The following is a 24,985-nucleotide window of genomic DNA, read 5'->3' as shown; positions in this document are numbered from 1 at the left end:
CCAAATGGCTTAAGAAAAATCCTTCCAATCACATTTATTATTTCTCTGACAAGAATTCTGCTAAATTCTATTTTCTCTATGTAATTATCTTCCCTGAGCTGTTTTAGCAACCTGTATTAGTCACAGTTAGATCAGAGAAGTGCAGCCACTAGGAGATTTATATAATAAGGGATTTATTATAGGGATTTGATCTTAGATGATTGTGGGTTAAAGCATTTACTGAGCTATGACTTTTCGGCAAGGGAAGGCAGGTGGTCTGGCATCTGGGATGGGAGGGAGATATGAAGCGGGGGAAGAAAGCTCAAAAGAAACCCTGTAGGAATGTGCTGGAACCAAGGGAGATGGACAAGAATCTGTATCAAGACCCGTGTCAGGCTCTGTGTGGCATGGAGTCTGCTTGGGACTCTCTCTCCCTTTGCCCCTCTGCCCTATTTCTCTCTCTCTCTTTTTCCTCTCTCTCAAATAAATAAATAAATCTTTAAAAAAAAAAAAGACAGAAAGAAAGAAGTCTTTTATGACTCACCTCAGCCTGGAGCTACTCACAGAAGGGAATGGGGGAATGGCAGGAATGCTAGTTCCAGATTAGCTAAATTGACACAATTTAAGTCTACCACATACCTTTTATGACTTGGTACCCCAGGAAAATTTTTGGCTGGCATATTTATGTCTCCAGCTATTGGTTAAAAATAAGTTTTGTGGTGTTAGGATATCAAGGAGAGACACAAGAGAATATTAGTACTAGAATGAGTTGAGAGTCATCTAACAGATCCTCCCATTTTAAAAATGCATAACATGAAAGATCCAGGAAGGTATAGAAACTCGCCCAGTCTCATAACTGCCCTGGGGCTGTGCAAGCAAGTGGTTTGCCTGTCTGCTAATCCATTATATGTGAACTGAGAAAGGTATATGAAGCAGAGTGGAAATTCAGATAACTTATCCTTGTCTTATTCCATTACTACCTTGACTCTTGTCTTCTACTCATGATCTTTGCTTTACCTCCATACTTAGACATGTGTCAGTGTGCTGACTTGAAAAATCAAAGATTACTTCTTTCCCATATTATATGTCCATTGCAAGTTGCCAAGAGGTTGCTCTTCCTAGCATTCAGAGTTCCTAGCTGATACAGCGGGCCCTATTGACCATTGTCAGATGCTGTGCCAGCAGAGAAAGAGCTCTGCAGTGTTTTGCTTCAGCAATTAAAGGTCTGACCCAAAGAGGCATGCATAGCTTCTTCTCATAATTCATTGGCCAAAATGGTCACATGGCCCCATCTAACCATGACAGGGCTTGAAAGTACCACTTAACTAGAAGAGGGTAAACTAAAAATACTTGGGGAAGCCCTAATGACTACACATAGAATTTCTATTTTATTTCAGACAGCAATATCTTTCTTATATTTGAAAAACCACAACTTTGAGAAAGTTCCTTAATTATTCCCTGTGGAAAATTTTGGCAGCAAGTTACAGCATATAAACATTGTGTGAAAGGATTTCAGGATCAGATAAGCATGTAGCATGTTCAATAAAACCTTTGGATGCAAGTAAATTTCAATCTAGGAGGGTTTCTAGTAGGAAACTCCCATAGTATTCTAGAAAGCATCCTCACACGGAGTCTTACGTATTCACCCTCTCCTTTCCAACAGACATGAAAGTGATGACAACCCAGAATAAAAGACCCATCGAAAAGTTCTACAAAGAACTAGACCTATAGTTTTGAATAATATGCCTCCATGATAATGTGTCTTCATTTGCAAAAACTGGATTTGACAATTTCATTTAATCTAGGCTTAAGATTCTAATTATTAGTCCTAGAGCATGAATGCTCATGGAAATAATAACAATCTAAATCTGCACTAACCAGTAGCCAATAGCCACAAGCATAACTCTATGTTTAAACTTAAATAAACTAAAATTAAATTAAATTAAAAATTCAGTTCCTCAGTTATACTAGCCACATTTCGAGTGCTCAGTAAGCATGCTCAGTAAGCACTAAATAATACTTAGTGGCTATTGTATTGAAACAGCACAGATATCGAATAGTCTCATCATTGCAGAAAGTGGTTTCTGAAATAGTTGAATGTTCCCCATTTCCTAAAGCCATACTTTCAGAAGAGTAAGCTGACTTCCAAGATCTTAAAGAACTAAATAGAAGAAAGTCCTGGTTGGAATGCCCTAACAGTCTATCTCCAGGATTGGAACACAAATAGCTGGTTTTGCTTAGATTTCTCTCATTGGTTTGATATGCCTTGTACCTCAGTTGCAGAAGGTACCTACAGCAATACAAAAAAGGTTCAAATTCAAGACTATCCAAGCTAGAAAAGGAAAGCAAGATATCAGATATCTTATCGACTTGTCTCATTTCTACTATTTCTGTACTTCATAGCTTCAGGATAAAACTTAGCTTAACAAATAAATTGGTATAAGATTTGCCTTTTTTTTTCTTTGTAAATATTATAGAAAGTCTAGGTCAAGAGTCATAAGCAATACATAATAATTTATTTTAGTTATCTGTTAACTCACTCAAATACCCCCTTCTACACCACTCAATAAAAATAATGAGGCGGACCAGCTTGGGTTGTGAGGACCAAGAGTTGATGATAAAGAAGCACCCATTGTGCTCTTCCTCACATGTGATATTCATATAAACTGTGCATTGTTCCTCAAAACTGAGGTGAAGTGAGCAAAGGATGACCATGGCCCCTAAAAACATGACTTGGCAACTAATCAGGCTTCAGGTCCTGTTGCTTTGTTTTGGAAATATACAAATATTGTCAGATAAACAAGATGCATTTGCTGCACCCCCAACTCCTAACTGTTGAATCTCTCTATGACATTCTTAGCTTCTGTTTAATTAGGCTCCTCTTCTCCATTTATGCAAAGGCTGTTACATAGCAAAGGAAAGCCTATTTTTCAGTGCCTCATCTAAGTTTGCCATGATCCAGTAACAGGACTGAAGATCTAATTATAAATGGCTTAAGTGCCCTATCTGATTTGAACAGACAGAGTAAAAGCACCAGTAAAAATTAAAACATTTCTCAGGTTGAGTTTTATTGAACCATGATGTATTTTAGGCCAAGATATATTCATTCTCTGCAACCCACATATATTCAACAAGACTTCACCTTTTTTCGCAATCTGAAGAAAAAAAAGAGAATTTTAATTTAGAAATTGACATATGCTTTGCCTTTTTGTAGCTCAATTCCTCAAATTATAATGACAAGATATATGGTTGGACTTAGTGATAACCAAATCACTGTCACATGAAATACCACCCCTAACCCCATATGCATGCACAATCGGAACTTCTCCTCTGAGAAAGAGGTCATCATGGTAGAGGCTTTGTGTTGTTTGCTGTTGTGGTGGTTGTTTTTAATGCCATGGATTTGAAACCTGGAAACCAAGGTTTAAGTTCCAACTCTGTCATTAACAAGTTGTGTGCCCTTAGCTACTAAGTATCTTGGCCTCACTGAATCTCAATTTCATCAGCCATAAAAATGGAGGTTGTCTTGAGCAGTATGATACTTGGACTTTTGAAAATTGCTTTGCAACTGTAAATGCTAGTTATGATGTGCCTTAAAATCAAGTCACCAGGAGATGCAAAGCAACTATCTTACCAAGTGTGCAACTGTGCAACTAATATCCTAAGATTTCACTGTTTCTCACATTAGCCTGCTCTCATTCATCCATTCACTTATCCACAAATATTTACTGAATGCCTACTATGCCTAGATGCATCTCTAGGGGCTGGGAATGCAGCAGATGAAGTCCCTCTTTTCCTGAAACCCATATTCTAGGTTAGGAGACAGACAATAGCCAGATCAATAAATATATGCTCTAATCCCAGGAAATAGTCAGTGCAATGAGGACAAATAAAGTAGCATAGGGGGTGTGGTGGTCAGATTTCTCCGACAAGGCAATGTTATGCAGAGAATTGAATGAAGTGAGAGAATGAGCCTTGTGCAGTGGGAATGTCTCAGAAACAATGTTCCTGGCAGAGAAAACATAAGTATACACTGAGAGAGGAGCATAATTGGAATCTTAGAGGAACATCAAGGAACTGGGTACACCTGAAACCTAACAGGAGCATGGTAGGAGATGGAATCTAGAACATTTACTACTTGCAAGCCATAGTGAGAAGTGTGAATTTTATTCGGTTAAGGTGAGAGATCCAAAGAGCACAGGTGCTGAGAGAATAGAAGTTTTGATGACCATGGGGAAGAGAGATGGAAGGAATTCTAAGATGGGGCAGAGTGGGAGAAGGTAAACCCTGACACGGGGTCACAATGGGCAGTCCTGAACCACCAGAGCCCTGTGAGTTTAGAAAGTGCCAGGGGTGGGTGCAGACAAAGGCACCCATTCCCAAGACTAGCCAATGCATTCAGGGGGCAGTGGGATCAGTATGGAGAACCGGCACAACTTTTTCAGAACAGCATTTGACATTCATATTTTAAATGACACTTACAATATGTTCAGATGCTGATGTGAACACAGGACACCTGGATGGCTCAGGGGTTGAGTGTCTGCCTTTGGCTCAGGATGTGATCCCGAGGTCCGAGGATTGAGTCCCACATCAGGCTCCTTGCAGGGAGCCTGCTTCTCTTTCTGCCTATGTCTCTGCTTCTCTCATGAATAAATAAGTAAAATCTTAAAAAAATAAAAGATGCTGATGTGAATGTAGAAGAGGCCACAAAAACTCAGAGTAAGAGAATAAAAAAAGACATTGTATGTCCTCCAAACGGTATAATAAAATATTTTTAAATGAGGTTGTCTTTTTTTTTTTTTTTTGAGGTTGTCTTTTTATTATTGCTGTATCCCCAATTCCTCTAGAACATTGCCACCTACATATCAGGCACTCAAAGGTTTGCTGTGTGAATGAATGAGATAAGGAAAAAAGGAAGGGAAGAAGAAAGGAAGAGATGGGGATACTGGTTTCCTAGGACTGCAACAAATTACCACAAACTTGGTGGCTTAAAATAACAGAAACTTATTCTTTGTTCATTCTGGAGGCCAGAATCAAGGGGTTAACAGGGTCAGTTTCCTCTGGAGGCTCTGGGGGAGAATCCATGCCTTTCTCCTATTTTTCTGGTGGCTTTTGGCAACACTTCATGTTCCGTGGCTTCTGCCTTTGTTACTTCATACTCTGCTCCTGTCTTCAAATGGAAGACATACTTTGCTCTGTGTCTCTGTGTTTTCCCTTCTCTTAAGAACACCTATCATTGGATTTAGGACTCATCCTAAATCTAGTGTGATCTCATCACAAGATTCTTAGATTAATTACAACTGCAAAGATTTTTTTTTTTTAAGTTCTGCTAGTTTACAACAGGAGGTGTGGGCAGACTTCGTTCAGATTCTCTTAACACTATGGTCCAAGTCAGAATCCAAGTCAGAACCCAAGTCAGTCCGAAGCTTCAATAATGCAACATGGCCAACACTTGATAGTGCACTGGGCCTGCCAAGCCTCTTAAGATACTCTTTTTTTTTTTTTTTTTTAAGATTTGTATTTATTTATTCATGAGAGACACAGAGAGAGAGAGAGGCAGAGACACAGGCAGGGGGAGAAGCAGGCTCCATGCAGGGAGCCCGACGCAAGACTCGATCCCCAGACCCCAGGATCACGCCCTGAGTCAAGGGCAGACACTCAACCACTGAGCCACCCAGGCATCCCACTCTTTCTTTTTTTAAAGATGTTTTTTGGTCAGGATGAGGGAGGCACCTAGGTGGCTCAGTTGGTTAAGTGTCCAATTCTTGGTTTTGACTCAGGTCATGATCTAATCCATTGTGAGACTGAGCCCCACCTTTATCTCTGTGCTCAGCATGGAGTCTGCTTCAGATTCTCTCTCCCTCTCCCTCTGTCCCTCCCCACACTCATTCGGGTGCCCCCCCTCTCTAAAATCAAATAAATAAATAAAATCTTTTAAAAATTTTTAAGAGAGTGCATGCATACATGTGAGAAGGCAAGAGCACACAGAGGGAGAGGGAAATAATCTTAAACAGACTTCGTGCACTGAATGAGTAGCCAGAGGTAGGCTCAATTTCCCAACTGGGGGATTGTGACCTGAGCCAAAAATCAGGAATTGGATGCTTAACCAATCGAGCCACCTAGGCACTTAAGATACTTTTTCAAATGACTTCATTTCACAGATTCCAGGTATATATGGAGCGGGGAACAGTTTAACCCACTACAGATGATGCATTTTTTTTAATATGATGAAAACTTCTCATAGGTCAGATCTGGTATCAGGAGTAGCACCAAGTCTATTCCTATATTTTACTTTCACTGACATATAGCATGAAAAGTTCATTCTATGCAGCTGAGTTTTAAAGGGAAGAATAGTATGTTCTAAAACATTTTAGTATTCTTGATGAAGAATGCTCCAAAAATAGCTAACTAGACTCAGGAAGTCCAGTTCCTTTTCCTTTCTTTTTTTTTTTTTTTTAAAGAAATTGAAGATACTAGTTGCTATGCTGACTTTGAAGCATTCTGCCTTTCTGTGATGATTTGTTGATGATGATGAGAATGATTATATTCTTATTTTTACATAAAATTACCTTCTATTAGCAACAGATGCATGGAACAAGTTTGTGCAGTATAAATGTTTAACAGTTAATAAACATCAACTATCACAGGTATGTATTTACACTCTAAAACAAGATACATAACAGTCCAGCGACTACTAGACAGACAACATTCATCAATACAACTCTCAAATTGGTAAATGCAATCCATAAGAAAATGCAATATCATGCATTCATGCATTAGATGATCTCTTTCTACAACTTTCGGACACTCTTTGTATGAATACATATTGTTACATAAAAATGAAAACCACATGTGTCTATACATGTGTGTGTATATATATATATATAATATATATATATATCAGTATTTCCTTTCTGACCTATTTATAATGAGTGTTATAAAGAAAAATATGGCTAATCTCTAAAGTAATAGCATGCTTTAAAACAGGTTGAAAAGTGCCAATTTGGGGAAATCCCAAATGGAGCTGCCATTAGAACAACCATTAAGAATGTGAATCAATGGACATGAAATCCCCAAAATTAGCCTAAGGGCACCAGAAAAGTCTGAAAGTTCCACAGAGCTGTGTATTCTTCTTAGCCCACGGTGTAACCAAAAAGATGAGTCTTTCAAATTCTTCCACTATTTCCCAACATAAAACCTTCCTCTCTGGCGAAGCAGGTATACAATACGCTCATTCTTAAAGTGCTATATTGCTCCCACCCAAACACAAACCAAAATGTACTTTCTTTCTTTATATTGCATTCTTACTCATGTTTCATTTCTGTTTCCAATGTAAAGGATTTCTGGAGCACCCAAGTCCCAGAAGGACTACTATAGGTGTCACACTCAGTGTTACCCAAAGGGCAACTTTTCTATATTGTTGCTTATATTGTTTAGGTTTCCATTTGTATTGCCTTAATTCAAGTGTAAGCTCCTCATATGTGTAAACCAAGTCCTTTCGCTTTATAGACATACCAATGAATAGTTTTTTATACACAGTACTAACTGAAATTACATATGAAATTAATTAAAAAATAATATACTAGTTACTCTTTATTGAGATATTTGGAAATAATTAATAGTGCAGGAGTGAGGTGAAAAAATTAATGAAACTTCCCAAGGACGTTATCTATGAACAGGGAGAAATTTATGCACCATGAAGCTTACTTATATCCATTACTCACCAATGTCTTTCAATAATAAGCAAGTCTCTTCCAAGAAGAGCTTGTGGTTCTGCTCCTATGTGTGTGTGTAAACTCACAGGATACCAGCCTATGGATTTTACACAATTGAAAATAATGCTACCATTAAGTTTCCATATCAGATAAATTAAAACAATTTTATTTCCAACTTCAACTACTGTTCATCAACCAAGCAGATGTTAGGAATTTAAACTGAGAAGAGCCTGCATTACAAAGTCATATTCCTCCCTAAGGCATTATATTATTTTTCCATCTCATCTCAGAAAAAAGTCCTTTCTTTGTTCCTATAAGGAGCCACATCCTAAACCAGAATATGGCAAGTTTGTAGCATCATTTTTACTGCCCTCACATTCTAGAACCTTGGTCATCATCAGTAAATGATCATACTACTCTCTCTTAGTAAATGTGGGCTTTGTCTCAGAATCTGTCATTGCCAATCAAACAGATTGGTCATACAAGATCCATCCTCATTTCAATTCCTAAGCCTAAACTCCTCTCAACCTGTGTATTGGCCCTTCCAGTTTTTCATTCAACAAATCATGACCATTTGGCCATAGTTATGTGGTGTTTTGCCTCAATTCCTTTGCTCAAAGTCTACCTTGATTATGCTGCTGGTTTTCCATCTCAAGACCTAAAGGAAAATATAACCCTTTCTGATGGTCATCTTTCGTTTGGTATTTCAGAAGCAATATAGTGCAAATCTGCAGGACTTTCCCTCCCTCCTTCCCAAGGATGTAATGTGCCACAGTCCTATACCAAAAGAGGGCCATTGGTGAAAGGAGATTTAAAAAAAAAGGGGTGGGGGATGACAAACCAAATGCCATTAGAAGGCTCTAAAAGTTACTTTTATCCAAAACACTTTCAATTTTAGCACATTTTTCACATTTAATAGTGCTTATCCTCTGTTTACAGAGAGAAGGAATCACCCTGACAGGTGGATCTGTTCTTCCTCTTTGTTTTTTTTTTTGGGGGGTGGGCGCTGTGGGGGGTGATGAGGGGGCGGGAAGCCAGAGGGAGAGAGAAAATCTTAATCAAGTTCCACATCCAACTTGGAGCCTGATGTGGGGCTTGATCTCACAACCCTTAGTTTATGACTTGAGCCAAAATCAAGAGTCAAACACTTAACCAACGAGTCACTTAGGCACCTTTTGATGGAACATCCAGCTAACTCTCCAACTTCAAGATTTAATAATTTGTTCACATGCATATGATCTTTCTTCTCTGAATCTAATATAATGAAACAAATGATTCCTCCTTTAAGTCCCCCCCAAAAAGCAGTGACAAATAAAAGTATTATATTAAAGAGGAGAGCTCTTAAGAAAGTTGCTAATTACTTGACGGGATGAGCACTGGGTGTTATTCTGTATGTTGACAAATTGAACACCAATAAAAAATAAATTAAAAATTTTAAAAAGTTGCTAATTAAGAGGCCGAACAACCAAAGATATTAACACACAATTCACAAAAGAAAAAATGTCCAATAAAATATAATATTTTCAACCCAAGAAATGCAAATATAAACCATCATTAATTTTCTTTGTTTTGCCTATGACTTTACCAATGTTGAAAAATACTGACAGGTGCTGGTGCACAAAAGTGGCGATATGCCACTAATGTACTGCTGATGCTGGAAGTCTCTTTGGTACATACTTCCTGAAGAGCAATTTGGCAATAGGTGCTGCATTCCTCTGAGTGCAATCTGGAGAAGAGAAGCCACCTGTACTGAGGCTTACTTACACCATGCCTAGGATCCTGCGGGAATATAGATCAGAAAGGCTCTTTACAGGAAACCAGAAGTACAGGACCGTAAAAGAGTCACCACTGATATCCCAGTTCCCTGCAACACAGAAATAAGTAGTTCTCAGGAAGATAACCTGGAGACCGACAACTTCTCTTAGAATTTCCGAAAGTCAGGCAAAACTCCCCTACTGGTTTAGAGAATGGCTTCTCCTTCCTTCCTGTGTGAATGCCTCTCATTGGTAGATTCTAGACAAAACTATAAGCCCAGAGAACCTGAGAAATACACTTTCTGGGCTTCAAGCCCCTATGTTACATGGTTGAACTTAAAAGGTAGCATCATATTTTAGACGTTTCTATCATTGACTCAGTGATTCCTCCTCTAGGAATTTAAAATGAATTAATCAACCTGACTACATGATGCATATGCAAATCCATTTATCATGGCATTATTTGTAACAGAGAAATAATGGTAACTATCTAAATATCCATCAAGAGAGGATTGTTAAATCAATGATAGTACATCCATGCAACAGAATCCCCATGTGGGAGACATTACTAAAGGTCAAAAATTTCTGCTTCTCCTTATCCTCTCAAGGTACACAGACTAGGACTATGTCTTAGTCGTCCTGAAATCAGGTGGTATCACATGACTAGTTCTGGTCAGATCAAGAATAAATTGTTTTATTTTACTTCTAGACTAAAGCCATAAAAAGCACTCTCTTCCCTGGCTGTAGTGACTCAGAGGTCCCAAAAGGAGATGAGAGCCACAATATGGAAAAGACATGGATTGCTGAGTCATTGCTTTGGGGGCACTGGACCCTCAGTCAATGTAAGCAAGAAGTAATCCCTGTGTCCTTAAACCACTGAGTTGAAGGGGTTAATCTGTTATTGTAGAATAACCTTGCCTGTCCTGACTAATATAATTTATTATTCACAAAAAGATCAATCTTTCTGTTCATCAAAATAGGAAAATGGAGACAACATATCGTTTTGAGTATATTGCTTTATAAATGTCAAGCTTTCAATAAATATCTTGACTGGAGGAATGAACAGATAAAAGCAGGTTGCAAATAGTATCTATGGTATTATTCCATTTACCTAAAATTGTATGATTGTACATATGGTACATATACAAAACGTGTAGTGAAAGATGCCTGTAAAGATTCTCACAGGAGTGTTAACTGTGGTTATTTAGAACTATGGGATTTCTGACAACTTTTGCTTTATTCTGTACATTCTTCTATATATTGCTTGATTTTCATAAAATGTCCATGTATGATCTCAATAAGTTAGATAATATCTGTATATTAATATTAATGCTAAGAACATAGTAAGCACTAGCTATAAATATTATCATCATTACTAACAAACGGAAATTATTTTAAATATAGGTTTCTAAAAATTTTGATAAACTGAAGCTTTATTATATATTCATTGAATTATTATTTTTTTTAAAATTTCATTTATTTATTCATGAGAGACACAGATAGAGAGAGAAGTAGAGACACAGGCAGAGGGAGAAGCAGGCTCCATGCAGGGTGCCTGATATGGGACTCGATCCCAGGTCTCCAGGACCACAACCTGGGCCGAAGGTGGTGCTAAACCGTGGAGCCACCCAGGCTGCCCTCTTTGAATTATTAAAATACAGACTTCGATGGCATATCCAGGCATCCTACAGACTCTGCCCTTACCAGCAGCATGACCTTAGCGAATTTACCTCTTGAAGATTACTGCTATTCAGACAGGCTCTGGACTCAATACCTGGGTTTGAATTAACATTTCTCTCTTTAGCACTAGTATGATTTCAAATAAATGACTTAAATGTAGGGGGCCTTAGATCCATCATCTGTAAAAATGGAGCTCTATTATCTCCTTCCTAGGGAGGACTAAATGAGCTATTTTTGTCATGGGATACAATAGTACAGAAGTAGAGAAGTTTAACTCTGGAGCCAGAATGTCAGTGCTCTAATGGCAGCTCAGTCCCTGGCTGGCTGTGCTACTCTTGGCCATTCTCTTCATCTCTCTATACCTTAATTTCCTTATTTGGAAAATGGGAGTGAATAATAGTATCTATTTAGAATGTTCTTTTGAAGACTGAATGAGTTAATGCTCATTGAGTTCTTAAACCAACGCCTGACACATTTAAGCGCTTATAAGTAAAAATAAGTAAATACTATATGTGATGTGCTTGAAAAAGTGCCCAGCACATAGTAAGCACTCTATAAATTTCAGGTGTGCATTAACTCAGCCAGATACATAGTGAGTACACTACAGAAAGTACATGCTTCTGTTAAGATAAACTAAAATGTTACAGAGGACATCCTTATTCTCTGAGAATGTTATATAGAAAGTGGATACTGCAGACAAATCTTTCCATTCTCTAGAATGTTCCAGGATACCACTTTACAAAGGGCACCCAAGGTGTCTATACTGGGGTTAGATCTGTTCCTCTTAAGCCATTCTTACATTCTGAAGTGAAAACGTCATAATAGGTATATGTGGGCTTAAAGAGAAGTTATCCTCAAATCACAGTAATTGTTTTTAAATTGAGATCACAGACCCTCCAGGGCTCCTCAAGGTAGCTCAGGAACATTTGAGACATTGGAGGGGGGGCTGCTGAGTGGGAAGGGCTTCAAGTCAAATCCCTCTTATACCACAGCAGCTATGCTTATGTCTGTTTTGCACATTGATAGTCCACAGATCATAATAGTTCAGCGTGATTTGCTGAAAACCTAATATAATAGTATTACTAATTTCAAAAGTAAATTAGGGTGTTTTTTTCTCAGCTAATCTGTTATAAAGGAACCAAAAATATATCAGTCATATATCTTAGGGGAGTGCCCAGGTCCTATTCCCTAGGTCTATATTCCCTAATCCTCCAGGTCACAGGAAAAAAAGGCCTTTTACTATCCCTTTCTCCACCACCCCTCCCACCAAGATCCAAGAACAGATTATCCTAATGATATCTCCTACAGAGACATCTGCCTTTCAAAATTCTGGGCAATGTTGAAACTACATGGAATCACCAAGGAGAGAGATGGAGGCTTTATGTCTTGAAGATTGTTAAGCAAAGCTCCCAGGCTCCGGTGCTGGACTTAAAAAAATAATGATGGTAGATGCCATTCTCAAACTACAGTCCCTCTGAGGCAATCCGGTCTTCGTCAGGGGCTGGCAATGTGGTTGCTTATCAGGACTTGGCATTGAGCACATGGCCTCAGAATCCTCAGCAAAGATGCTTCATGATTGAGGTGGAAAAAATGAAGTGAAGTGGGTAAAACCATCCCCCCTGATGGATCCGGGCACTGTGATGGAATCATGGTAGGGACCCAAGGTAGCAGTAAGCACTGTGGAAGGATGACTGGGGTCATATTAGCCCCAGAATCTTATCAAATACAAGAGAGCCAGAGAAGGCAGGAGAAAGGGTGGATTTCTATCAATATTGGCAAGAAGAGCCTAGGAGACAGATTTGATTTGGTTTAAACAAATATGTAAATATGACATTATCTGTATCCCAAGCATCATGTAATTAAGAGTGTTGTTTTCATAAGACTGGAAAACTGGTTTTAATGCTTAAAAAAAAAAGTTAGAAAAACACTATTGTTGGGCCTTACCACTCCTTCTGACCACACTACATTTTACCTACTTCAAGGAAGGATTCCACTGAAAGAAATCTTAGTTCTTATGGGTTCATACCCCCAGGCAACATATACATGACTTTGCTAAAGTCTAACAGCAGATACCACAATGCACATGACAAGCCTCTATGATAAAAGAGAGAGAGGAAACCCAGGACAATGGAAAGATCAGAGTAGCAGTATCCACATGGATACTGAATATCATGCCATAAAGATAGCTGAGTTCTAGTAAACTGAAGAATACCTTTTTTCTATCTTTCATCTTACTCCCATTAAGCTTGCCTTGGACCCTCAGTCTTTTCAAAATGGTGAAAATACATTGGAGCACAGCTAGAAAATACGGCAAACCTTAGATTTTTACCCTCTGATTATTTCCACCCCGGAGAAGAACTACCATGAAAGTACTGCTTCTAGTGGCTAAAATTGAGGCCCTGTAGGAATTCAAATAGTCTAAGGAAAATAAACAGCTGATGGCACAAGTCTGGAGATTAAACTCTCATTATCACTTTTGTCTGAGAGTTCAGAAAGAAATGTGGAACAAAGTCACTGAAGCAGAGCCAGAAGCCACTCTCATTTTGGTACAAGCAACTCCTGCTGCCTTTTTTTTTCTTCTTTTTTTTTCTGTGCAATTTATCATGAAAGCATGGCTTCTATTCCAGGGCACAGGGGAAGGCAGAAGTCAATTTTATCCAAATCTTTTGAAAAGAGTATAATGGGTGACTATGGGAGTTAAAACAAAAGGAAAAAAAATCACATCTTACACCAGGAAAAATAATATTCAATAATATAAAGGAGATAACTACTACTATTTATGGTCTAGAATTAATGAGGACTCAGGGCAACCAGAAAGGCTTTCTTTTTAGAAAGCTAAATGGTATAGTAAGTGACTCTGAATGACAAAACCAAGATGGGTATCCTTTCTCTTGAACGCTGAGCACTAGGACAGGTGGTCTTCTTTGATTTCTTCTTTGTTTTGAATGACTTATCTACACCTATGATCTAGCCCCCTGTGTAATGGAGTAGAAGGTTGGAAGTCAGAAGATGGATTATTTGGGAGAAAAAAATGTCAGATTAGATACTCATCTCATACATACATCAAAATGAAATCAAAGTGGAATTAAAGAGTGAAAGGTAAAAAATAAGTAAGACCCAGAGAAAATAGATTATGTAGGGAATATTGGCAGAGGAAGAGTTTATAAGCATAAAAGCAGAAAGCACAAAGAAACATTTTAATAGAATTTGTCACATAAAAGTCTATAAACATTGTAAAAAAATCATGGATAACCAACAGGAAATATTTGCAATGTTTAAGATAGACAAAAGATTAGTATTTATGATACATAATTAGTTCCTATATCTCCACAAGAGTTCCTCTAGTGAAAAAATAGAGGACTTAAAGAGTCAACTCTGAGAAATACAAATGATCAATAAATATATCAACAAGACTTCCACTGCATATATACCTCAAAAAGTATTGAAATAATAACTACTATTCTCACCAGGTGGCAAAGTTGGGTTTTTTTAATGACAAACTCTGTGCTGATGAAGATTTTGAAAAACAGGTAGTGAAAATAAAATGGTGAGGAAGGTTAACTTGAAGAATTTATAGTCTAACAGAAGACGAGTTAAGAGACTGGGGGAAAATGGGTCCCACCGGGTCATGGAAAGACCAAAGAAGAAGCTTTCTGTCTTTGTACCTCCAGCATCATGACCACTCTTCTTATTAAGGACAGAGTTCTGGGTTCTCGATGTAAACTTTTCCTTCATCACAAGTGTGGTATTGCTGCCCAGGGCCAGATCATGTAGTGGTGTTTGGACCTCACACATGCCCCATCCTATGGGAAGTATATAATGAGAGCCAGCCTGCAGGCACATCATCTAAAATGTCTACTGAAGGGTAGCAGAATAGGTCACCCCAAAACATGCCACTTTGGCATATTGATTATTTTGAATTAAAGGCACTTAAAAAAACAGCTGATGCAATAAGGACAGACACTGGCCCTCTTTTGTCCCCTTGAAAGCAGGAGATAACTCTCTCATGTGAAAGGTGCCCTCCCTGTAACAGGAGAAGGGAAGATATTCTTATTACCAAAGACAGAGAATTCGAGGACCAAGGAATCTGTACAAACTAACCGTGTTAAACTGACTCTTATCTTTCTAGTTACTTCTTCACTATTTACTATGGTTGTCCCTTGAACAACATGGGTTTTAACTGCACGAATCCACTTCCATGAAGGTGTTTTATACTATGGCACTATAAATGTATTTTCTCTTCCTTATGATTGACTTATGATTGCCTAATGATTTTCTTTTCTCTAGCTTACTTTATTGTAAGGATACAGTATATACCAAATATACAAAATATGTTAACTTTTTTTTTTAATCAGTAAGGCTTCTCATCAACTGTAGGCTATTAGTATTTAAGTTTTCAGGGGCATCAAAACTTATACATGCCCTACACTGTGCAAGAGTCAACTGCATGCCTAACCCAAACCTCTTTGTTTTGTCAATTCTTCACACATTTATCATCTAAAAGGTATAAAAGCTTTCTACCTTGGTCATTTATTTGGGTCTTCATCTTTTTCAAGGCCCTCATTTACACATAAAAATTTTAATAAAATTTATGTGCTTTTCTCCTGTTAATCTGTCTTTGCCAGTTTAATTTTCAGATCCAGCTAGAGACCCTAAGAAACTTGAGGAAAACGTTGTCTTCCTCTCGCCTACTGTAACATAACACAGTATCTGGGGCCATTGAGCTTGGTATGACCAGCTATGAAGGTCTACACCAATGTCTATTGAAGGTCTTCATTTTTGTTAAGCTAGTAAGTCCATTTGCAGAAATCTAACCTAATGATACAGAGATGCAAACAAAAACATCTGCCCCAGGGTTCTTAATGGAGGTACTTTTTATTATTGAGAAAGCCTGGGACAGTCTCAATGTTCTCTACCTGAGGAATAGTCAATTATGAAAAACTCAAGTGATGAAACATTAAATAATTTAAAATAATGTTTTTTTTAAATAATGTTTTAAAAGAATATTTAATGACATGTGAAAGAACTCAAGATCCTGTAAGTGAAAAAAGTTGAAACAATAACGTTTCTACAGTGTGATTCAAATTTTTAAAAAAGGACCAGAAGACAATAAAATATTAACATGGGTTATCTCTGGTACAAGAGATTTATATTGCTTTGCTTAATTATAAAATTACAAGTAAAAAAAAAATTGTGGGCACCTGAGTGGCTCAGTTGGTTAACCATCCAACTCAGGTCCTGATCTCAGAGTTATGAGATTGAGCCCTATGTCAGACTCCAGACTCAGCACAGAGTCTGCTTAAGATCCTCTCTCCTGGTGACAAAACATGAGAGACACCTAACTCTGGGAAATAAACAAGGGGTAGTGGAAGGGGAACTGGGCGGGGAGTTGGGGTGACTGGGTGATGGGCACTGAGGGGGGCACTTGGTGGGATGAGCACTGGGTGTTATGCTAGATGTTGGCAAATTGAACTCCAATAAAAAAAATTTCAAAAAAAAAAGATCCTCTCTCCTTCTCCCTCTGCCTCTCCCTCCCAGTGTGCTCTCTTTCTCTCAAATAAATAAATAAATACATGTTTAAAAAAAAAAATATATATATATATATCTGCCTTTTCCTTGCTCCCTCACTCTCTCTTTCAAAAAAAAAATTTTTTAACTATTAAAGTAGGATGTGATAGTTAAAAGTAAAACAACCTAGAAGCATATAAAGCAAAAAGGAAAGTCCCCTGACATATTTCACTTTCATCACAGACTAAGTCAACCCAAGAATGTGTTGATATGTGCCCTTTCAGAAGCTTTCCTAGCCAAATTCATATTCACTACGTTTCAGGAAAACGGAGTCATGTTAGAGTCACACTCTGAACATATTTAGTTCTATAACTTGCTTTTTTATCACTCAAAAATATATCACAGATATCATCTATGAATGTGCATATAGATATGCTTGGTTATTTTTTAACAGCAAGCTCAATTTCTTAGTTTCACTTTTTTGATTTTTTTTTAAATTTCAGCCTTTCCTTAATGTTTGATAATTCCACAAGGAGCATACATTGTTTTTAGGGTCAGAAAAAAATTATAAACATTTTTTCAAGACAGGAGTCTACTGCATTGCAAAGAGAGAGAGAGTGACTCCCGGCAAACATTCTCTCACTATGTAAAGAGGAGAAGCATCCCTTCACTAAGCCATGGAACAGATGTCGACTGAGGACCTGCTGTGTGTCAGGCACCTCGGTGGACACTGAGGAGACAGGGTCTGATCTCACTCAGTGCCTGACTCAGAGTCAGCTGACACAAATAACAAAACTGCACTGTGCCACCACAGCTGGAGTGGAGCAGGGAGTTCCCCACGCCCAGCGAGGAGGTTAAAGGCAGGAGCAGGGAGGGGACTTTGGAGCTCTCTGCAGTTCAATGATTTTCTGTTAATGCCTACTAGGAATGAGATCAATCTTTTTCTCTGCTTCCAGACTCTAGTAATTTAGCTTGGTTTAGCCATCAGTGTGTAATCTCTAAATTAAGAATAATAATGGGTAGGGATTAAGGGAGAATCTGGATGCGATGCCCAGCAAGAGAGGGACACATGGTATATCCAATAAATGACCCCACCCAGAGTTTCTTCCATTCTCTGCACCACACTCCATCAGAAAAGTCAAGCAGCTTTATGTGGAGCTGAGTGATCCCTCTGCCCATTGCTGAAGTGCCATGTTTAGAGGCTCCGAGGCTGAATCAAGGTTCAGTGTGACTACAGTCTACCACAGGCATAGGAGAAGGGAGCAGAGTTATTTGCCCTCCCTACACTTGGATATTTTCAGAAGTGTGAGCTTATTTTAAAATTTCACCCAATGCAAAAAGAAGTAGCAAAAACAGTCCTATTACTATAAAGTGATTTTTTTTTAAAGATTTTATTTATTTATTCATGAGAAACACAGAGAGAAAGGCAGAGACACAGGCAGAGGGAGAAGCAGGCTCCCCACTGGCTCCCTCAATGTGGGACTCAATCTCAGGACCCCAGGATCATGATCTGAGCCAAAGGCAGATGCTCAACCACTGAGCCACCTAGGCGTCCCTACAAAATGGTTTTAAAATATAGTAACAGGAAGTAAGATTGCCTGCAATTCTGGCTTATGGACAACACCTCTCTCACTATATTACATGTCTCCCAAATCCACACCTGGTTATGAAAAAAGAGGAGGGCAAAAGAAAATACTGAGTTAAGAGATGAGCCTTGAGGGGACTAGAGAACCTGACCTCAGCATGGCTTTGAGTCAAACCTGCTTGTCCTAGACATTGGACTTGGTGAAGAAAACCCTGACTTAGGGTGAGTATGATAAACGCTCTATGTCATTTGTGTAGAGTGATTAGTGTGTGTGTATTCATTTTTATACATCATAAACATTTACCAAGCATCTGTTATGTACTGAGCTAAATGTAACGAGAGGCCCAAAGACAGCAGATCTAGACTTTGCTTTCATAGGATGGTTGCAAGGTTCTTTCCCTAGTTCTCATTGACAAAGCAAAACAATTGAAATACTCAACTACTGCTAACATTGTTAAAGTATGTGACCTCACATATGATCAAGGAAGGAAGCTAGTTCTCCCACTGAAAATGAGAGTCTGTTACTGGCTTGCAAAACAATGTGAAACGAACTCTACAAAGCAGTTTTTTTGTTTTTTTGTTTTTTTTTAAAGAATGTAGAGAAGTAATGGCCACTTAGCAAGTCTAGAGATATTACTATTGTGTGTGCAGATGTGTGTGCCAAAGTCAGGGTCAACTGAATCACTTTGTAACTAGATTTCTGATCTACTCAATCAAGAATGGTCTTGCTTACGTATCATAGTATCAGTGGAGTTTAGTTTACCCAGGATTGGTTGTTCCTATATTAACCATCACCCATCCGAAGTTCTTAAATCTTTATATTAGTGGTTCTGAAACCACAAATTTAGAAAAATATCTCCTACTTAATGAAGCCTTCATCGATGTTTGCTCCAACTGAAGTAGTCTTGAGCTGCTCTGAGTTCCCATGATCTTTTATCTATATATGTCTTAGCTTACACCACCCTATAGCTTGCACACAAATGAAGTGTGTGCATGTGTTGAAGTTCTACAAGAGCATAGATCCTATGAAAGCAAAGTCTAGATCTGCTGTCTTTGGGCCTCTCGTTACATTTAGCTCAGTACATAACAGATGCTTGGTAAATGTTTATGATGTATAAAAATGAATACACACACACTAATCACTCTACACAAATGACATAGAGCGTTTGTCATACTCACCCTAAGTCAGGGTTTTCTTCACCAAGTCCAATGTCTAGGACAAGCAGCTAAGGTAGATGCATGAATAAAGCAGGTGTGAGGTGCACCATTTGATGAACTGGTAAAGGCATACTTTATCTAGAGGACAGCTGCTACTCAGCTCCATGTTCTTGCTCTGCAGAAAATTGTATACTGATTGGCCAGAACTTCCCATTTTTTTAGAGGCTAAAAATCTTGATCTATGTGAAAGCGTTTGGTTTGAAAGTATTATCAACTAATAAATTTCTAAATACAGAGCAGGATAAATAGAAGCTGTCTTTGGGCCAGATGCAGACCATAGGCCATCCATCAGCTTGCATCTTCTGTTAGGTATACGAATCATCATGTCCTTTACTCACAGAATTTCCTTCTTTAATTTCTCCCTGCCAGGGATGAGTGGTAATACCCTTCAGCCTGGAAACCTCTATCCTCATCCTCACTGCTTCTGTCCTCTTCTCTCACTGAAGGATTGTCCCTAAGACAGGGTTTGTTGTTATTTGCCTAAAACTTTTCCTGTTTTTCTTGACTATAATTAGGATAAACACAATTTCCAATCCCAAACCTGTGCCTGCTATTCTTAACTTTCTAATACCTATCTTGTATTTTTGCCAAGTGGAGGCTACCTTTTCTCTTTGCAGTACAAGCCACTGCAAGCCTTTTTATCTAATTTGCTTTGAAATACATTGATCTCAACTAAGCTAAGTTTCTTTCACTCCACCTCAACTCAAGTATCCTTCCTTTGTGTCAATCAATCCCCTTCCATATTTTAACTTAGGGTATTTCTCTTTGGCTACTTCTCTTTGGCTACTTTCCCATTGGGAATAGGTTTTAGGTTTCATATTTTTCCACAGAACTATGCCCTTGACTATATACCCACTAACCCAGAAGCCCACTGGTTCCTTCTTGGTGGCCTTGCTCATCCATTGTGGGATCTTAAATGAGTAGCCACCCTAACTTATACAAGGTATCATTCAATATACTAAAACCCTGATCACCATTTTGTCAACGTGTTACGACTCTTAGGACTCAGAGATGGTGTTAATCTACCTTATTCTTAAGATTCTTAAGATTAAGATTATTAATATTTTTAATATTCTTATTCTAGTCCCCTTTGTGAACACAGTAGAGGAGTGGCAATTGATTTTGATTCCATAGTTTTAGCAAGAAAGAAGAGCTTCTGGGCCAAGTGTAATACACACATACTTCTACAGAATAAAAGTCCTCTGCATATCTCATCCAGTTCATCTTTTCAGAGTTTTTTTCCTGTTCCAGAGCCAAATAACCCAAACTATTTGCCATATTTCAAATAGAAATACAGACGTTCACATTCACATTTCTGCTACTCAGCTAAAAAAGCTTTTCACACTAAAAACCTTTAACTAGTTCCTGTCCTAGTATGAATGGGCTTACAGGTCTAATGTAAAAATAAAATTTTTCCTAATCTGTAAAAGGTGGATCACAAAGCATTTACATGATTGGGCTTGAAAATGAGGAGTATGCTATATTAGTTTTTAAAAACGGAAAGATATTAACACATTTTAAAGCATGCAATAATCAAAATACTGTTAATCAAAATAATAACTAATCATAATAATACTAATCAGAATACTACTAATAATAATACTACTAATAAAATAATAATCAAATAATCAAAAGTAGCCTACAGAAAACACAAATAATCCAGAATAATCTTCTGAGGACACCTAGAGGACTAGCAAGATGAACTAAAATATTCATTCCATGATTAGTCTAGACTCAGTTAAACAATACTCTTCACAAATTTCATCAGAAGGAAACAAATAATTCCAAAGTAAAATTCAAAGCACTGGTGGGGGGGATCCCTGGGTGGCGCAGCGGTTTGGCGCCTGCCTTTGGCCCAGGGCGCGATCCTGGAGACCCGGGATCGAATCCCACATCGGGCTCTCGGTGCATGGAGCCTGCTTCTCCCTCTGCCTGTGTCTCTGCCTCTCTCTCTCTCTCTCTGTGTGACTATCATAAATAAATAAAAATTAAAAAAAATAAAAATAAAAAAAAAATAAACAAAGCACTGGTGGGGAGTGAAAAGATGGGTGTGGGGGGTAAAAATTAACCAGGGAGAGAATATAGACTTCACAACTCTGGGGGACCTGGTGACCTTCTGAAAATGATCTGTCAATATTAGAGCTTCAACTGAAGCCTGCATTTAGTTAACAAAATTGTGAGTAAATTTAAAATCAAATGTCTATTCAGTGACTGGCTTAAGTCTTTTTTTAAGAGCTCCCATGATTCCTTAAAAAGGAAAATGAACTTCACATCTTACTACCCTCATCTTTGAAGTCTTCAGGAGTCTCAAAATTTTAAGCCACTTTACTTGCCCAATTTCATTCTCAGTCATATAGTCTGAACTAAGGTGAAAAATTATGATTGTTTATAATGGCTTAAATCTAGTTTAGTGGTTCAGAGAATCCCCTCTCTGGAGCAGCAAGATATTTTACCTGAGAATTCGTCTAGGCCTAAATGAAAATTTTGTCTTATCTCATGATCAAGAGTGGCAACTCCATTACTATAGGCACCATAGACATGATCTCAAGTCCTGGCCACCAGGATTGCTTTTGCTTGGAACTTTTCCACCATTCCATCTACTCTTTACTAAGAGAAGGTGATTAAGTTTTAAAATAACAAACACCTTCCTTATATGAAAATGAACCACAATATTCAAACCTCAAAGCTATGTTTATTTTGAAGCAATGTGAAGGTGCTTCTTATTTAAGATTGACTCTCTTCCCAAAATCATGTTAGTTCTAGCTTTAAGTTTATAGACTTTGTGTTTGGTATTCAAGGTTAACTCCCTAGTTGATTAGATGTAAGCCAATATTAACAGGAGCAACTGCCACAGTGAAAATAAGATGCTACACAATGTTTGGTCTTAAAAGTCAAGAACCTATGAGTTAACTAGATGATCTAATCTAGCTTCAAATTAACCACATTAAAATAAATTAAATGCTCTTTCCTCTTCATGTTGCAAAACATAAAAATGTCATACTCTGTAATTTGAGAATGACTGTTCTCATTGGATTCAGGAGATGGTGTGGTATCTTTAATTCTTTTATCAATATTATCCCAGACCAACAGATGGAAGATCAAGTAATTACAGAGAAATGAGCATGTGCTGTACTTATCATGCTTCCCTCCCCCCCCCCCCCCACCCTCCCGCTGAAATTTGCTTACTGAAAGCTGTTTTGCTAAACTCACCAGTCAGGGGTGTTTACAGCCAAGAAATGACAAAGAAAAAATTAAAGAGCTTGGGGAAATCCATGATATATTGTAGAGGCAGGGACAGAGGACAAACTCACCTCTCTTTTTTTTGGTATATTCCTCTGTTGCAAGATTTTTATTCTAACAGACAGATATCCAATAATCCTTGATTTTTTTTCCTATATGGGGAAATTGTGACCTAGATTTTGTCAAGACAGTAAATCAGTCGGCAAGTATTTATTGAGTACCTATTACACACTGAACCCATTGCTGGGCTCTGTAGACACACTGGTGACACCTCACAATGCAGCCCCATCTACTAAGGAAGCCAGAAAACTAGTGGAGAAGACAAATACTAAGGAAATTATTTCATTTAGTAAATTGAAAAAGTTGAATTTTTGATCGTAGCTCTAGGGATCAAGACAAGTTACACGCACTTTGAGTCCCAGCAAAAAATGGAGGTACATTTATACAGGTAAATGGGAGGCTTTAATAAAGGCACTATTTATAAAGGTGTGAGCAAGATTCAGTCTCCTAAAAGGAAGTGTATAGTACTCCAGGGTAGGAACAAGGAATAGTAGAGTCCTCCGGGGTAACAACAAGGAACCCTAGCAATGGTCTAGCAATGGCAGGGGGCTCCCTGCTATTACCCGCAGGTCCTTCTCCTTGTCCCCCAACCCCAACCCCACATATATACTTAAAGGGGTAGAGCCATGCTCTGGGGCCTAGAAGAACTGCATGGAGAGGTCGGCCTGAAAGGAACCATTGTCCCAACACAGGAATGGATTCAACCTTCAGCAACCCAGTAGCAAGAGTTGGGAAATAAATGCCCCAGCCTCACTCTCCTCTATCCTGGCTCCCATTTGTGAATACAGGTCTGAGATGAGGTATAACATTGTAAGGAGGCCATCACAATGCTCCTTTCACCCTAAATCTGGCCCAGGGTAAAGCTAATTAAAGCCACAGGGCAAGAGAGCTTATTGATATGGGTATGCTGGCGATAGAGCAAGGCTGGGAGGATGCAGAGCAAATTAACAGAACATGTAGAATAGCTAACATACCTGATTAATTTTTTTAAATCAAACTATAACTGCTCAAAGTTTCCATCAACCTGGTTGGAAAGAAATTCAATTTCAGTAAATGTTGGGTCCCTTTTAACTCCTCTCTGGGATTATAGTAGTATAATAGATTATACTAATGTAGTAGTTTATGTTTTTATGATCTAATCTAACTAGATTAGATCATCTAGTTAACTCATAGGTTCTTGACTTTTAAGACCAAAAGTTGTGTAGCATCTCATTTTCACTGTGGCAGTTGCTCACATTATAGCAGAAATAATGTGAGGAGGTCCAGGGACTACCTATATTATTATTTTCTTGATATGTCTTTTAAGTAAACTTATTTAGAATATAAAAAATTAATGGCCAAAAAACTACAGTTTTAACATGGAAATTATGTATTTTTCCTATATGCATTAAATAATAAGTAAATGCCTGCCTACAATCCTCCTATATTGTTACCACTGTTCAAGCATTTTTTTTGGCTTATTGACTATTGCATTTTATCTGCCTTGGACTCAGGAATGCACCTCCTAGGAGTTGTCCCCTCAGACTCTGATTCTATACCTACCCCAAATCCACTGGGATACAGTAGAACCTTGACCATGTCTTTAGTCTCAGAGGTCACTCTACCTCTGCCCATCCAAGCCCTGGCCTCCTCCTCCCTCTCCATGAGGAGCCCAAAGGTAATCCTTGGGAACAGACTCAAACCTTAAAAGCTCCTAATTCTTCTAGAAATAGTATCGGCTTCTCTGTCATCTATTAGGAGAGGAGAAAGGGAGTCACTAACAACACCTACATATAGTATGTGGCCTTCTTAATCATTCATTCTGTCACTAAGTAATAATAGCTGTTATAAGGAGACAAATAGTGGTTAAAAAATTGTTGGGGTGGGGAGAGAGAGTATGATCTGTATAAACTATGAGAGAATTGGCTGTAGGCAGCCTTGAGAAAGGTATGCAGAAGTCAGAGTGCCTGAGCTTGGCAGGCATCCTTGCTAATTTTGTAGGAGATCTTCCAAGTTCTTTTGGTACCTGCCTTTTCAGCTCTGCTAATGATGATAAACTGTTGCCTCCAGGTCCACAGCCAACATTTTTGCACTGCATATGTGTTTATCACTATCACTTTCAAACAACAGATAGTAATTAGGAAATATGAGTGTGGGATAGTATAAAAACTCACAGGTGTTGTTTTGATCCTAAGTGACATTGACATCCAATTGACTAGGCTTCTGGGGACAGATCTCCTAAGAAATATGTATCAAAGCTATTGATG

General features: G+C 38.2%; 2 long non-coding RNA genes across 14 annotated transcripts in view; both read right to left on the bottom strand.

The window, feature by feature from the left end:
• LOC144283221 (uncharacterized) overlaps positions 1-24,985 on the bottom strand; it is a 310,775-nt gene that overhangs the window by 208,181 nt on the left and 77,609 nt on the right. The window lies entirely within an intron of this gene.
• Positions 1-24,985, bottom strand: part of LOC144283217 (uncharacterized) — a 142,112-nt gene that overhangs the window by 99,144 nt on the left and 17,983 nt on the right. For 3 of the 9 annotated variants that reach the window (XR_013351644.1, XR_013351642.1, XR_013351648.1), the window contains one exon: positions 9,459-9,558. The exons of 1 other annotated variant lie outside the window; for it this stretch is intronic. This is a non-coding gene — a long non-coding RNA (uncharacterized LOC144283217). Of the gene's footprint in view, positions 1-3,022; positions 3,135-9,458; positions 9,559-24,985 lie in introns of those variants that run through there. 5 more of the 9 variants (XR_013351643.1, XR_013351641.1, XR_013351647.1 and 2 more) reach the window with 2 other exon arrangements.

Source organism: Canis aureus, chromosome 14 (assembly GCF_053574225.1).
Source record: "Canis aureus isolate CA01 chromosome 14, VMU_Caureus_v.1.0, whole genome shotgun sequence".
In the NCBI taxonomy this organism is placed as follows: Eukaryota; Metazoa; Chordata; class Mammalia; order Carnivora; family Canidae; genus Canis; species Canis aureus.
Note: the sequence above shows the minus strand (reverse complement) of the source record. Positions and strands in the feature narration are given on the sequence as shown.